Source organism: Misgurnus anguillicaudatus, chromosome 7 (genome assembly GCF_027580225.2).
Source record: "Misgurnus anguillicaudatus chromosome 7, ASM2758022v2, whole genome shotgun sequence".
Classification (NCBI taxonomy): Eukaryota; Metazoa; Chordata; class Actinopteri; order Cypriniformes; family Cobitidae; genus Misgurnus; species Misgurnus anguillicaudatus.
In genome coordinates, this window is record NC_073343.2 from 27,715,383 (window position 1) to 27,732,249 (window position 16,867).

Sequence of the window (16,867 nt, forward strand, 5' to 3'; positions counted from 1 at the left end):
CATGGCCCCTTTAAGATATGAAGGCTTCAGAAATGAAAATTCTGTCATCATTTACTTGTCCTCTTATCCTTAAAAATGTTAATAACAAAACCAATCTGCTGCACCATTCACTTCCATAGTAGTATTTTTCCTACAATGGAAGTCAATGGTGCCCCAGATCTGCTTGATTAAGAATATCTTCCTTTGTATTCAGCAGAACAAAGAACTGTATACAGGTTTTGAACAACTTGAGGATAAGTAAATGATGACAGATTTTTTTTATTTTTTGGTGAACTACCCCTTTAAAGATTACATATCCTGAAAATCTGACTTTTTCCATGTTTAAGTGCTATAATTGGGTCCTCGGTGCTTGTATCAACCTATAAAATGTAAAAAAAGAACAACCCAGTAACTTAGTTTTGGTAAACGCTTCTCTGCAAGCATGTGAAAAAATAAGTAATCAAATTTGGCTCCCCTTGTGATGTCAGATGGGGATATATCGCCCCTTAAAGGGAAAGTTCACCTTAAAATGAAATTCTGTCATTGTTTACTCATCCTCATGTTGTTCTAAACCTGTATGAATTTCTTTTTTTCCTGATGAACACAAAAGAAGATATTTTGAGAAATGATGGTAAACACACAGCAGATAGTGTCCATTGACTTCCATAGTAGGAATAAAAAATATGATGTAATTTAATGAGTACTGTGAACTGTGTCCTTACCATCATTTATCAAAATATTTTCTTAGTCATTTATCACAATACTTCAAAAATATTTTTTTCCTACTATGGAATTTAATGGTTACAATCAGCTGTGTGCTTACCATAATTTCTCAAAATATCTTCTTTTGTGTTCATCAGAAAAAAGAAATTCATGCAGGTTTACAACAACATGAGGATGAGTCAATGATGACAGAATTTTTATTTTAAGATGAACTATCCCTTTAATCTGCACTATCCAACCACGACATCCCCATTTAGTGCAGAAATCAGCTCATTTGCATTTAAAAGGGCACACCCATAAACGGCATATTTTTTCTCACACCTACAAAGAGGCAATTTTAACTTGATATAATAAATTATCTATATGTTATTTTGAACTAAAACTTCACATACGTACTCTGGGGACACCAAAGATTTATTTGACATCCTTAAAAGTCTTGAGATATGTCCCCTTTAAATACAAAATTTTTAGGTGACCAAAAACGATAGGTCCAGAAAATGTAATTACATATTGATCTATATAAAGCCATCAAACGGTTAAATCTAATTTATCTAAATGACTCTTTTCTCTTTGTGGATGTGAAGTTTTTTTGTCATATGCTCTTACCATTGACCCATATTGGAAACAGCACCAACAGAAAGATGTTTGATATGGTGAGAGAGTGTCTGCCAGTTGGCAAAAGCAACCTCAAATGTTTCCCAAATGAGCTTTGAAATAACCAATCCACATATTCCAGACTGCTTATAGGTTTTACACAGCATTAATCTGGACTCAGACTGATCACGGATGAAGATGGCTCCAAGTTTTATGTCATAATTTTGTACAGCGCAAGCCAACAGTAACCCATATTAATTCACACTGACTGTATCTTAATTGTCATGAGCATCTGGGGCATATGAAAGATCATATTACAACCACAAGAGGGTGCTATCAATCCAAACATCCTACAGACCTGGCCACAAGGAAATCCTTAAGTGTATCCATTTACAATAAATTTGTTAATACCACTCAGTAGTAACTCATTACATTCCCAACATGCACTCATAGTAAAATGCATGCATCTAAATCCGCCAAGAGCTATTAAACATCTGACAAAGGAACTTATCGGACACGCTTAGCTACCTTCCTGTTTACATGACATTTCCTTAAAGCTGTGTTGTACCAGATTTTCCTCAGGGAGATTGAAAACCCCTCATGAGTGACGTGTGGTGTTAAAAAACACACTGACCTTATCAAGCTCATGAATGTGCAATGGGAACCCTTGGATAATTTCTGTGCAAAATACTTTTTTTATGACAACAGCAAACTTTCATTTTGGCAAGAATTGTTCCTCGTAAAAGAGTAAAGAAAATAAACCACATGTGGTTTTTGCATTTTATTAAAAAAGAATCGGCACATACAATGTAACAGTTCATGGTTTTCTATTGGAAATGTCACAGAAATGCAATCTCATTCAAAAAGGCCACAACTGCGGTTTTCCTTACGAGCTGGTCGACTCCACCCAAATAAACCAGAAGAAAACAAATCCTCCTCCATATACGTACGCATTCCAAAAGATTAATGTGGGAGGTATTTTGAAAGCCGTGCTTTCCTCACCGAACCAGGCCTAAACAACCCCAGAATCAGATGTTTCCAATTAGATTTCAATTGGAAAAAGGGAGCAGCAGAAGCAGTGGCAGAGTCACATATTTCAACTATAATGTCCGGTTATAAGCTAATAAGCCATTGAAACCACATTAAGGGGGCTTTCTACAAACCATTAAACTGTCGCCAATGACCCCAGCTGACATACAGTATTTCCCCCAGTAGCCCTTGCCATTTACTTCTGTTTTGCCTCTCTGGTTTGATTCTGTTTGTTTTCGTGCAAAAATGCAAAGAGGGCCTTGAGTGGAAGTTTCGTTTAGTTTTCTCATGTGACTGTTTGTGAGAAACACAGATAAGAGCCTGAACTGAATCAGTTGCTCTTGATGCTAAGTTAACAACAAAGCACACGGCAGTTTCTATGAATCAGTATTAGTATCATTACTATCACATTTCTTTAATTATATGCATTAGGTTGACACTTTCATTCAAAGGGACTTACAATGCATTCAACTGAATATATACATTAATCAGTACAGTATGTTTGTTTCCTGGGAATCAAACCCTTCCCTACTGAAAAATCCAGCTAAAACCAGCATAAGCTGGTAGCTGGTTTTAGCTGGTTTCAGGTGGTTTACGCTGGTCCTGTGCTGGTGGGCCAGCTGGTATTCCAGCATGACCAGCTAAGTCCAGCTAGACCAGCTTAAAATGTGACCAAAACACAGCTAGACCAGCTTGCAACACCAGCAAAACCAGCTTCCTACACCAGCAAAACCAGCTAAAACCAAGCTGGGGACCAGCTGGGGCCAGCTCACCGGCTTGTGCTGGTCTTGGCTGGATTTTTCAGTAGGGTTAACCTTTGTGCTGCTAAGGTATTAACTGCTGTATTAACTGCGAAACAGGCACAGTAGCTGTATCCAGTACAGATATTGTTCACTTTACAATGTTTCATTGTTTTAGATCTATATATTATAGATATATATACTTTACATCACTGTCTTAGATCACATTGTTTTAGATCTATACATTATAGATCTATATATTTTAGGTCATTGTCTTAGATCACATTGTTTTTTATCAATATTATTTTAGATCTACATAATATATTTTAGATTACTGTCTTAGATCTATACATTATAGATCTATATACTTTAGATCATTGTCTTAGATCTATACATTATAGATCCCTAGATCGCATTGTTTTAGATATATTTACTTTAGATCTGTATTTAGGTCATTGTCTTAGATTGCATTTTTTTAGATATTTTAGATCATTGTCTTTGATTAAATTGTTTTATATCTGTATTTTATAGATCTATATACTGTAAACCACTGTCTTAGATCACATTGTTTTAGATCTATACATTATAGATCTATATATTTTAAAGCATTGTCTTAGATTGCATTGTTTTAGATCTATATACAGTACTGTATTTAGACCATTGTCTTAGATCGCATTGTTTTAGATCTGTATTTTATGGATCTTTATACTTTAGATCACTAGATCGCATTGTTTTAGATCAATATATTTGAGATCAATATTGTTAGATCGCATTGTTTTAAAATCAATATATTTTAGGTCATTGTCTTAGAGCGCATTGTTTTTATCAATATATTTTAGATCATTGACTTAGATCACATTGTTTTAGATCTATATATTATAAATCTACATGATATATTTTAGATAATTGTATTAGATCAATATATTTTGGATCTACATACTTTAGATCTATATATTTTCAATCATTGTTTTAGATCTATATATGTCAGACATACATTATATATTTTAGATCATTGTCTTAGATCATATTGTTTTAGGTTCTATATATTATCAAATGTTGTTTTAACTTTGTATGTAGTGTTTGCTGTTAAATATGTTGTATCTATTGTTAACATATTGCTACAGCATCATTTATTTGGAGAACTCAGTAACTGAAATAAACACAATTCACAGGAGGGAAGGTGATTTTTGCTGATTCTGACCTAGTTTAAAGACATTAAATAATGACTTAATGGTCTGAGCTGTTCTTTTTGTGCATCTTGGAAGATGGCTTGAATCTTATGATGTTAATCAAAAAAATTGTCTAAATTTAAAAAATCCAGGAATGTTTTCCTCAAAAACAAAAAACAAAAAAAGCATGCAATTTCTTCTTGACTAAACAAAGAAAGACATCAACATTGTGGATGACATGAGGGTGGGTAAATTACGCTTCGTACGAAGAAAACGCTACCCTGCTAATGACGAGTTTTTCAGGCAATTCGTATTCCGCTATTATCCACCAGGTGACGCTCTTACCCAACTTATACAACCCGGAAGCAACCCCTCACATCAAACAGTTCAAACTCAGTGTATGTTTTGATCGCTCTGAATCGGATTTCTATCAGAAGTCTTTCACAAATACACATCTAAGCTTTTTGCTAAAAATGTTGTATTTTTGAAGAAACCAACCCATATTTGAGAGGTGATAAAAGAAAACAAATGAAGGTAGGATGAAACTTTTTTTTTAAAGCAGAGGGTCTGTTCTTTTATATGATATATTGTATGTTTATATATTTAAAAATAACATTTTCTGGAAGGCATTAAACGTTTGTGTTAATCATAAAAAAGGCTGGCGCTGGCTTGCAACTTTTTTTTAAACGCTGCCGGGGAAAGAGTTAAGAAAGTGGAATATTCCTTTAAGTGCAGCATTGAACAGCTGCAAAGTGTTTATATCTTGGTGTTTGTTTATACAAAAATCTGCTTGGGTATACAGTGTACTAGTATTGAACTTTTACACACTGAAAAAAAGAAAATGCTTTTTGTCTTGTTGTCCAGTTTAACCTCTAACTATTGTTAAAACAAGATACTGTGATGTGATAATGATTTAAAATATATAATGTAGATCTAAAATGTAAAACAATGATTGAAAATGTACATATATCTAAAGTATGTCGATCTAAAATATATTGATCTAATACAATTATCTAAAATCGTGAGGGGTTGCTTCTGGGTTGTATAAGTCACGCCACTAGGCGCCCATGTTTGCAATGCCTCTGGGCAGTTATGTCAGTCATGAAAGACTAAAGTCCTACTTGAATGGGTAAAGACAGATATCTCTAAAATCATGTGCTGAAATCACAATTAAAGGTAGGGTAACAGATTTGATCCTGAAACATTTTTTGTTATGCTGGTTAAAAGTCTCCTTACATCCTGATAGCAATCACTGTGTTAAGTTGTTTAAATGTATTTGTAGAAAATTATGTCATCTGTGAAAGGCGTAGGACCAAAAAATGTTCAACAAATCATAGATTTCGGTCCGAACTGACGTTTCCATTTTTGTCCCTCATACGTAAGCATAATTTGAATGCCCACCGCGCAGCGAGTCCACGCAGACACCATACGTCATCGGCGCGTTCACGTGAACAGCAACAGTAGTGCAACATTCTCTAAAAAAATATGCAGAGTGGACTGCTGCCATAAATGAAAAATATTACTGCAGGTTCAACCGGCTGCTTTTATGATTTAGGCAATTCAAAAATTATTTTATATAATGATTCGATCCATTTCAAACAACTGTTCAAAAATGAAACTTTAAATAGACTTACTTGAAGTTGAGAACATGCTGTGTATTTTTTTTATTAAACGTAACCGACACTTAGACGGCACTAGGCAGGCATAATGAAATGCGCAAAAAGACTAGGGCCATTACAAATTATTGGTCAGGAAAACAAGTCGATCAACATTTTAGGGGTCAAGAGCAGAGCGCTTTTCATTTACTATATGTCCATCTGTTGAGAAGACGCACTCCGACCGCTCTGATGTCCCAGGGAAACTCGGGTACTTCGTTGCCAGCTGCGTATTTCGTACTGCCAATCTTCCATCTCAAAAGCGGGTCGCTGTCAGCTCGCAAGGGTGGTTCCTTGTCATAACTCATCATCTCCTGTAAGGTCACAATTTCAACGCTGTCTCGTGTTGCACAGGTTTATTGACGTTGTCCTCCATTTTCTTTGCAAAACACTAGATGCAGCGATTGAAAGCGTGAAACTATAGGTGCGTAAAATTGCTGGGTATTTTCTGTCTAGCTTTCGCACACCTACTGCACTTTCGAAATTCTTTATTTTCTTTTTCTGCTTGTTTGTGAGTTTTGTTACATCTATATTTTTAACTGTTTAATTCTTCTAAAATTAATAGTGTACATATTTGGTTAAAATCGATTGGCTATTTTCGTTTTCGAAACGTTTTTTGGTTGGTCCGATCGATTGTGCAATCGATTTTCGAACGAAAAGTGACAGCCCTAGTGAGAACAGCAAACTTTTCTGCTAAATTGACAACCTACACAGGAGGCACAAAACTAAAGGGTCTGAAAGAGTCGTTGCAGTTTATTTTGGTAAGGTAGGTACGCGATATGTTTGTATTGAGATGGATTCAGATATTCTACTTTGATGAAACATTGTGTTGCTAATGAAATTTGTGTTCGTTTACGGATTAGCGTAACAATATAGTTACTACGTCTACACAACCGAACGTGTGCTTAAACTAATTCTGATGTAAACCAGTTGTTTGGTTATTTTGGCAGTGTTATTCGACTTTGTACTGCAAAGTTGTCTCACTGCTGAATGAGACATGAGATGTGACCGTCTGATCTGTGCGTGTTCATGTGTTTTGGAAGAGGCGTGACTTTGGATGGCGGTTTGACTTTAGGGTGGGATCGGGATTTCATTGCTAGGCGGCTACCGTTAGCATTTTTCAAAATGTGTTACCCTACCTTTAAACAAAATATTTCTGAGTCCGACCAACAATTAATACCTGTGCGCAAAACAATTAAACCTGGCATGCCCCTCCCCCAAATAATCTGCAGTCTTTATCAATTGATGATTGGTTCTTTTAACTAGCGAAATAATAAAAGTCCTGCACACTATCTACTTGCAAATGAATACAATAAGTTTTATTCCAACGTTTCGATCATTCGATCTTCTTCAGGCATCCAATGATCGAAATGTTGCAATAAAACTTTTTGTTAGTAGATAGTGTGTGGGACTTTTCTTATTTTGCTGATATCAGGACCACATTGTCCTGCTTACCTACGCACCTATCACACACAGGTGTGCGACGTTGTTGTGATTGGTTCTTTTAACTAGAAAGCGAGACTACTGTCACCAGAGCGGCCATATTCAGAGTTACCACACCTTAGTTAACTTCAAATTCAATGACCTTTCCTTTCCAGGTCCAATACCCTCAAATTCAAGAACTAAATGTGGGGACACATTTCAAGTGAGAGCAAGGTTACATCGTGTTACCTTTTACAATACATTGTAACAGTTCCCTCTCGAGGGAACTTGCGCTGCGTCACTGGGTTGACACTTTGGGGACGCCTCCAGTGCGTCTGAATGTGTATATCAAATTCAACCAATGGTGAGGCTTAACGACAAAGACAGGGACCGTTTCTCAATATGCGTTCTTGTCTGTACTTGCGTTCTTGTGGACTTGTGAAACATCATCAGTCGCGGCCCAAGTACTGTTCCAATTCAAAGTTCGCATCAAGCCCAAGTTCACATACTGTAAAATCCCCGGATGTGTTCTTGATCCGCCCATTTTATCGAGGATGCATCAGAGGAGACTTGTGTGGACTTATGACAGCAAAGTTTCCCAGAATGCATTTCGCGTCAGAAGTTCGTTCTTCCAAGTCTGAACTTGCAAGTTCGAACTAAGAAGGACACAAGTCCGAGTTTGGCGTACTTGGTATTGAGAAACAGCTAGGGTGATGCGGGAGCCAGGAAGTATATCGCTAACTCAAATATTTCCAAAGACAGCGTTACAGGGACGCAGAAAGTATGGCAAGGGAGACGCAGCGTCTCATTCCCTTCTCAAGGAACAACAGTTACATACGTAACCGAGATGTTTTCATGTGTAAAACACAACTATGCAAGAAAGCATTTTGGTATGAATCAACATTCGCATACAGAAGATATAAGCATTTAAAGCAAACAGTTAAGCACGTGTGCTTAAAAGGGTAGAATTTTTATGATATTATCCTACACTCTTTTTTTCCAGAAAACTTCTTGCATAAAATAGATTCCAGCACTTTCAATGGCCTGTATCTATGTGCAACCCATTCTCACTCCCCAAGGCGTCAAAATCTGAAGCATGTTCAAACGCCTTCAGCGTCAGTATGAAGACGCTAAGGGTGCCCCTATGCGTCACTATATCGACGAAATGGGAACTCCGTTGCTTTCATGCTAATCCCTCAGCGTCGGATATAGACGAAAGTAAGGTGATGCCGTCACGTTATGCGACGATCGGCAGGATTTAGAATGGCTGGGGTTAGAACAACTTTCTGTTACATAAAATTACATCCTAACCCAAACCCAACTCTAACCCTAACCCCAAGCGACAATGGTTTAAAAATCAGAAGACAAAAAGTATAAACCAATACAGACATCCTAACCCAAACCAGAACTCTAACCCCAAGCAACAGTGGCTTAAAAATCTGAAGACAAAAAGTATAAACAAACTGACATCCAAACCCCTAGTCTAATCCCAACCCCAAGCGACAATGGTTTAAAAATTGGAAAAAAATTGAGTAGTTACCGTCCAGAAGCGGCATGATCCTGCCGATCGTCGCATAACGTAACGGCATCACCTTCCGGGATTCCCTTTCGTCTATATCCGACACTGAGGGATTAGCATGAAAGCAACGGAGTTCCCATTTCGTCGATATAGTGACGCATAGGGGCACCCTTCACGTCTTCATACTGACGCTGAAGGCGTTTGAACATGCTTCAGATTTTGACGCCTTGGGAAGTGAGAATGTGTTGCAACATATGTATATTTTAAAAAACTTCGCAGGGCCTTGAATCCCCCCCCCCCAGATTCACAAACTTGCAAGGATTTCAAGGACCTGTGGGAACCCTGCATATTGTTGCATAGTGCAATAGTACTGTAAAAACTGGAGGACTGATTCAATCTAACAAGGTCTATAGGAATGATCTGCTTGACCTATGTATATTAACATTAACAGCTAGTCCTTGCTAAAAGGCTGGTAAATGAATGCTAACTATATTACAGCAACATTTAACACTTGCACATTCACTCAGATATCCGCCAAAGCGTCTGGCTGACAGAAGGTTGGTCTTAAAGTCAACATATTAAACGCAGACGGTTATTTTTTCATATGGTAGCCAGAACTCAGAAACAGACATATTACTTCCCAAAAACTGGGTGTGATGAGTTTAAACATTTCTAAATGTTGAGAAGAGATGCCCATGCCCCTCATAAAGTATGATTTGGCCACCTATCGTTGCCAAATCTGATACACTATGTCGACCTTCAACATGTTCCACTGTGTGAATCTTATCTGTTAATAAACCGTGAAATTTACAAAGAAGATGACTTTCCAGTGTGGTGAACTAAATGCTGACTGCACATTTCTTATGTTGCCGATGACCTAACACAAAATGTATCCTTATTACAATTTTTAAAATATACGTGTGACCTTATGATGACATCCTTACCCTACACTATAACTCAATGGGTGTGTGTGCGTTTAAGTAGGGAGTATAGTATAGGCTGAAAACAATAACTCAAACTGACTGAGATTCTTTGTTTCCAGACTTCCAGGTGTGATGTGCTGGGCCGACCAAGGGATTTAGGAAGCTGCTGAATTCTTCACAGCAAAATCATATTTCTTTTCCACCTAAATATCCATCCCACACTGACCTACTTCTCCATATCCCCACGAGATCTTTTAATTAGTGTGACGTGAAGGGCAAACTGAAGGGTAATATGCACGAAAGACACCCACAGACTGGAGAAGAGAGATTCGCAGATACTGCTGCTTGAAAAACAATTCCTGTAATTCAGTTTAAAACAGATAAAAGCCTACAGCAAAACTTTTGGAATTCCCAAAATACAGCAATCAGAGAAATTGGATCACAAAGGAGACAAACAAGGAAAAGTTAGGAATGGGATTGAAAAAAGGCCATAAATTTCAGTCGGTTATCATATGAAACCACACTTGGACTTTGGAAAACAGCATACATATTTATGATGTAAAGGGGTGGTTCCCCCTTCAAGACTTATTCTAATGCATCTATTGAGCTACCTTCATTTAAAAACACCTTGTATTGACCATAGTCTGCGCGTTTGTTGTAAAGCGCATTCATGCGCAAGACTAAAGTCACGTGACTGCAGTGACACGGATGAGGTGTTATCCTCAGACATGTTTGCGAAGTTTTTTTTTTCAAACTTAAAGCGTGCGTCTCGCTCAGATTGTAAACGAAGCCCGGGCACACAAAAAAACAAAAACAAAACAAAAAACAGCTGGGGCGCACCATATAACACGTCATCCAAGTCACGTGATTTTAGGAAGAGAAGACAATGCTGAATAAAGTCGTAATTTTTGTTAGTTTTTTGACCAAAAGGTGTTTTCGATGCTTCAACACATTCTAACTGACCCACTCATGTCACATGGACTACTTTGATGATGTTTTTATTACTTTTCTGGACATGGACAGTATGCCATACATAGATTTTCAAGGAGGGTCAACAAGCTCTCGGACTAAATATAAAACATCTTAAACTGTGTTTCGAAGATGAATGGAGGTCTTATGAGTTTGGAACGACATGAGGGTGAGTCAATAATGACATTATTTTCATTTTAGGGTGAACTATCCCTTTGGTTAAGTGGGCAATGCTCCAACATATGGTGCAGACACACTTTTGGCGACCCGAGTTCGATTCCTGGCTTGAGGTCCTATGCCGATCCCGTACCCCTCTCTTCTTCCTCTACTTTCCAGTCCCCTCCTTACACTGTCTTCAGTCTCATTCATCTACAAAACCCACAGCACTGGACAGAAAGTTGGAGTCAGGCCAAATACAGAAGTCCCGAAATCAAGAAGAACCAAAAGCATTTCACACTAAAATGAACAGAGAACCAAACTAAATAAAAACATCAGGTCCTGACCTCTGTAATTTAAAGGTCACAGTGGGCTGTTGCCGTGAACCCATGTGTCCTTCCCTCCAACTCTGCCATGACTAAATAAACTTAATAACAAAAGGGTTTCAATTACACAGAGGTAATCTCTCACTGCTCTTAGTGCCAAGCTTGATGTAAGATCAGGACTCCTGCGTCCAAGCACAAGGCACCTATTGTTAAGGTCGAGCCTCCACGGGGCGGAGCAAAAGACCGCAGTTGACTAAAGACACTGATGGCAGACAGAAGTGCAGGTTTCGGCTTAAATAGAAAAGTGTTATGGATCATTATGACCTGACCTGGTTCACTCACATGTACCTTTGCATTAGAGAGAGATATGCACATTATTGCACCATCCCGATTATCTTTTTATCAACCATCGCATTACACCTTTCCATTATTCTTACCTGCCCTTCTTCTTCCATTACCGTAATTCTATTAGACCGCTTTCTTTCATTCCATCAAATTAGATTCTTGGAGAAAATTGACAAGTTAAAACCATCACCAGACAAAAGCTACTCACCGGCTTACTAGACCATTTCAAGGCGAGTGTGCTTTTAGCGGCTCATAAATTCTTTTATTAAAAATCAAACTTTTTAAAATCACTAGAGAGGAGGTTGCTTGATGGAGCAGGATGAAACAAAGGGTCACATAAACTGAACTAGTCAACAGTGAAAATCCAAAAAAATAACTAGTACTGTATACTACAAGTCACGAATGTTGTTGGAGCACAATTATTCTATATTACTTACTACAACAAATGTTACACATACTTTACCATATGAATCAGTTTAAGTTGTGTCGGGTTCTGTGGCTCAACTAGTAGAGCATTGCATAAGGTCATGGGTTCAACTCCCAATACACATTAATAAAGTGTATAGCTTGAATGCACTTTAAGTTGCTTAAAGGAAAACACCACTGTTTTTTTATATTTACTTTGTTCTTACCTTGACTTAGATGAATTAATACATCCTTATATTTTTTCAATGCATGCACTTTTAATCTTTGTACTGCATCTCATGAATCTGTTAGCATTTAGTCTAGCCCCATTCATTCCTATGGCTCCAAACAGGGACGAATTCATAAGTCACCAAACACTTCCATGTTTTCCCTATTTAAAGACTGTTACATGAGTAATTACATAAGTAAGTATAGTGACACAAAATAAAACTTTTGTTTGGAGCCATAGGAATGAATGGAGCTAGGCTAAATGCTAACACATTCACAAAGCGCTGTACAAAGATTAAAAATGCATGCATTAAAAAAATAAAGGTATGTGTTGATTCATCTAGGTTGAGGTAAGAACATAGTAATGTTTTCCTTTAAGATAAAAGTGTGAAGTGCCAAATGCATAAATGTAAATTATTTTTTACATGACATTTGGTGGAGCACTGCGTTAGCACCACAAAGGTACTGGGTTCAATCCCAGAATCCAGAGAAAATGTACTTGTTGCTTGAATGTGCTGGAAATTGCTTTGGATAAAGCGTATGCCAGTTCAAATGAAAGATTTTGCACAAGATTAATGTGTGGATTTCTTTTTGAGTGAAAAATACACTCAGACAAAATGTACAAAAGCTGTCACTGGGATGGTACCCTTTCAAAAGGTCCTAATACGTACCATTTAGGTATACATTAGGTACCAATATGTACCTTTCAGGTCTCCTTAGGTACAAAGGTGTACTTTTTGAAAGGGGGGTGTACGTCCCAGTCACAGCTTTTATTTCTGAGATTGTACAACCAGGCCAAGTTTCATAAGCTTATATTTACAGTAAAATGGAAAAGTAAACAGTAGATAGAAGAAAAATGAAAACACACTAATAACCCTTGAGGCTCTAAAACCGAACCATTTCTCAACAACAACTAGCAGAAAGAAAATACAATAAGTTTTAAAGGTCCATAACAATCCATCAGAAAAACACAAGCCCACCAAGATAGACTTTGCAGCCCCTGTGAGTCATCTATTGTCTGGATGAGGAAGATATGTGATACATCTGTCTAAACAACATACTGTCACAACAGAGTCAAGAGTGCAGAGCTTTCCCAGATGAGACAAACTGAAGAGTGATCACGAGTTGTATTTCAGCAAATATGTGAGATATATCAAAACAAAAAACTATTCAGTGGCGGCCGGTAACTTCTTTTTTCGAGGGTGCTCGATGTAAAGTTCGTCACAACATGTATGTAGCCCGTTATGTGTGTGGGGTTCGTAGTTTCAAAATATGTGTTCTGCGCGTTGAGTGATCCTATGTTCATCACATGTCGTGTCAAAATAAGTGCCTGCTGCAGACGCGTCTAAAGGGTTTATGATGACGCTCGCGTTTGCCAGATACTCGCATAATCTCATGCATAATCAGAGTTTACTGTTAAGGGAGTGTCTTGTGTGTATTTTGTGAATGTCTCTTTTATCATAAACGGTTTTGACGCGTGCAGGCACTTATTTTGACAAAACACGTAATGCACATGGTTCACATGACGCAACAAACACATACTGTATTTATAAAACACGAGCAAAACACGACACTCCGAACACTTATTTTGAATTTGCGCCCCTCGGATGAGCAGTCACGAGCCACCACTTACTCTTATGTTACTTCATGCACCCGTGCATGTGAGGTTCCTGATGTGTTACTTTGCTAGGACCTTAGCACAGTGGTTCTCCGACCTTTTCAGCGTGCGGCCCCCTTTGTGTACGGTGCATTCCTTTGCGGGCCCCCCAAAGAAAATGTATGACAAAAACAATTCTAAAACTTTACATTTTAATTAAACAAAACATTAAATTATACAAAGTTGGTTAGTAGCCTTATTTTTTTAGGTTTAATTACACAGAATTCATGATAAATTGATGTATTTTGCAAAATGTCATAAAACTGGGGGCCCCCTGACACCATCCCCCAGTTTGAGAACCACTGCCTTAGCAAGTGCAAATGTGTAGTTTTCAAATTAGTTTACAAAATGTACACGCTTAGTTATTTTGGTGTGAATCTTTAATAACAATTACCATGGAAAGAGTATTGGCAGTTTAAGTGATTTGCATTCACCAAAGCTAAAGTTAAATCTTTTATGCATGCTCAAAGTGGAAAATAAAATATTGAAAGAAAGCATTCCTGACACGATCATGGCCCATTTACGAACTTAGATAAATATTCAGTATTCTAGAGTGTCTGTTTTGCAAATTTCAAGCATTTGGCCCTCTGCAGGCCAGATTTATGTCTCAGCACGCAATATCTTTCATTCAGCATGGACTTCAGAGGATTCAAAACAGATAACAGATTCTCAGGGATTTGATTAGATTCATTCGTGAAGAAGATTCCAGCTTTCAAGATTCCAGCTCAAACCTTTCCAGCCATATTTTTTATTTCCAACAAAACAAAACAGGTCAATATCCATTCCATCTGGAATAAGAGAGAAGGAAGAAAAGGGAAGAGGAATTTGGAAAGAATAGGAGAATGTATAAACAAACATTTATAAGGAAAACTGTAAAACAAACAAGAAAAGTGACATATCACAAATAAAGAGGGTGTGTATCCATCAGGCTGTGATAACAGATTTTCAGTGAAAGGGCTGGACACACATCTGGTTTTGACATGCTGTCCCCCTGCAGATGAGCTGTGAGAAATGGTTTAGAGGGAGAGAAGGAGAAGTGGGTTGGAATATAACAGCTGGATCGCATGCAGTTACACAATGGGTGTGTTGGTTATAAGTTTGGCTCCAACAGTAAATAACAATATTTTATAGCTTATATTGTCAGAATAATTCGTGGAGGAGGATAAAGCATTCAAATAAATATCAGAAATATTCTATGTGCACAACACGTCGCAACCCAGCAGAAAATTCATTGCTGAGATCTTGTAAAGCTCAGAGGACTTGAATTCTCAGATGTATTTTGTCTCATTTTAACTTTGCCAAATTTTTTTGAGAGATATAAAAAAGAGATCTACAATAAGAAAATTAAAACGGAAAATAAAAGTAGCTTTTTGTTGAATTTAGGTAGAATTTAATAAGAAATAATTAATAAGTTATTTATAATAATCTTGTTACATCCGAGTACAGTTTGAGATATATTTAAAGGATTAGTCCATTTTCTTAAAAATAAATCCAGATAATTTACTCACCACCATGTCATCCAAACTGTTGATGTATTTCTTTGTTCAGTCGAGAAGAAATTATGTATTTTGAGGAAAACATTCCAGGATTTTTCTCATTTTAATGGACCCCAACCCGTAACAGATTTAATGCAGTTTAAAATTGCAGTTTCAAAGGACTCTAAACGATCCCGAACGAGGCATAAAGGTCTTATCTAGCGAAACGATTGCCATTTTTGACAAGAAAAATAAAAATATGCACTTCCAAACAACAACCTCTCGTCCATCTCCGGCCCCGCGACAAGCCAGCGCGACCCCACGCAATTGCGCAGTGCCGTGGAAAGGTCACGTGTTACATATATGAAACCCAAATTTGCGGACCATTTTAAACAATAAACCGACACAAAGACAATAATTAGTATCATTCGACATACAACAACATCGGAATGGTCCTCTTTCTCCACACTTGGGGCGTAGTTTCGCATTCGTCATCTGTGACCTCTTGACGTGATGACGTATTGCGTGAGGTCGCGCTGGCGCGACACAGGACCGGAGATAGACGAGAAGTTGTTTTTCTTCTTGTCAAAAATGACAATCGTTTCGCTAGATAAGACCTTATGTCTCATTCGGGATCGTAGAGTCCTTTGAAACTGCAAGTTTAAACTGCATTAAATCTGTTACGTGTTGGGGTCCATTAAAGTCTATTAAAATGAGAAAAATCCTTGGATGTTTTCCTCAAAAAACATTATTTCTTCTCGACTGAACAAAGACAGACATTAACGGTTTGGATGACATGGTAGTGAGTAAATTATCTGGATTTTTTTTAAGAAAATGGACTAATCCTTTAAAAAGTCTACAGAAGATTTGTAAGTTCTGTGGGTATTTTGGCGTAAATGATTTGCATTTTTATTTCCCCAGATATGAGAAGCCACAGTTTATAATGGGATTAACAATGCAATCTGATTGCAATTCGTGTGCATTTTACGAGGTGGTTAATTCGTACGACTACATTTTTGTATGATTTACTTTCACCCCTGTGACTTTGGGGTTAGGGGCGGGGCTATGGATGTGGTTTCATTATTGTTTTTTATGACAATTATAATTTTTGGTACGATTCACTTTGTATGAATTCTTACGAATTAGCCAACTCGTAAAATACATATGAATTCTCATGGACTGAACCATGGGACTATGAGGATGAGGAAATATTCTCCCTTTTGTTTTCTACATCATACAATTGATATACTGAATGTTCTTTCTCTGTGGTTTTAAGTAAAATAATTTTAATTGTTTGCGTTTCTTCGTATTATTATTTTATTAAACCGTTGTCCTCAGATTCCATTTCATAACATATTCCAGACAGAGAATCACCATCGTTCTCAGTGGATGTCTGGAGCACATATGTATCCACTTATCCTCTGCTTCCTGCGTTGCCTTCACCTTACTTTGGGCTTAGCTCTGCAGGCAGGGCCAGTAAAAACACCCATTGTTTTCTTTGTAGGTGAAAGCATTGCAGGGAATTGGTGAACAGAATGTGAGACATATTGCTC

The 16,867-nt window shown here is 37.5% G+C and overlaps 1 protein-coding gene and 1 long non-coding RNA gene across 4 annotated transcripts in view; one reads left to right on the forward strand and one right to left on the reverse strand.

Moving 5' to 3' along the window:
* LOC129417152 (uncharacterized) overlaps positions 1-10,525 on the forward strand; it is a 70,269-nt gene extending 59,744 nt beyond the window's left edge. The window contains exon 4 of the long non-coding RNA XR_012370591.1: positions 9,873-10,525. This is a non-coding gene — a long non-coding RNA (uncharacterized lncRNA). The remainder of the gene's footprint in view (positions 1-9,872) is intronic.
* nhsl1a (NHS-like 1a) overlaps positions 1-16,867 on the reverse strand; it is a 72,863-nt gene that overhangs the window by 54,821 nt on the left and 1,175 nt on the right. The window lies entirely within an intron of this gene.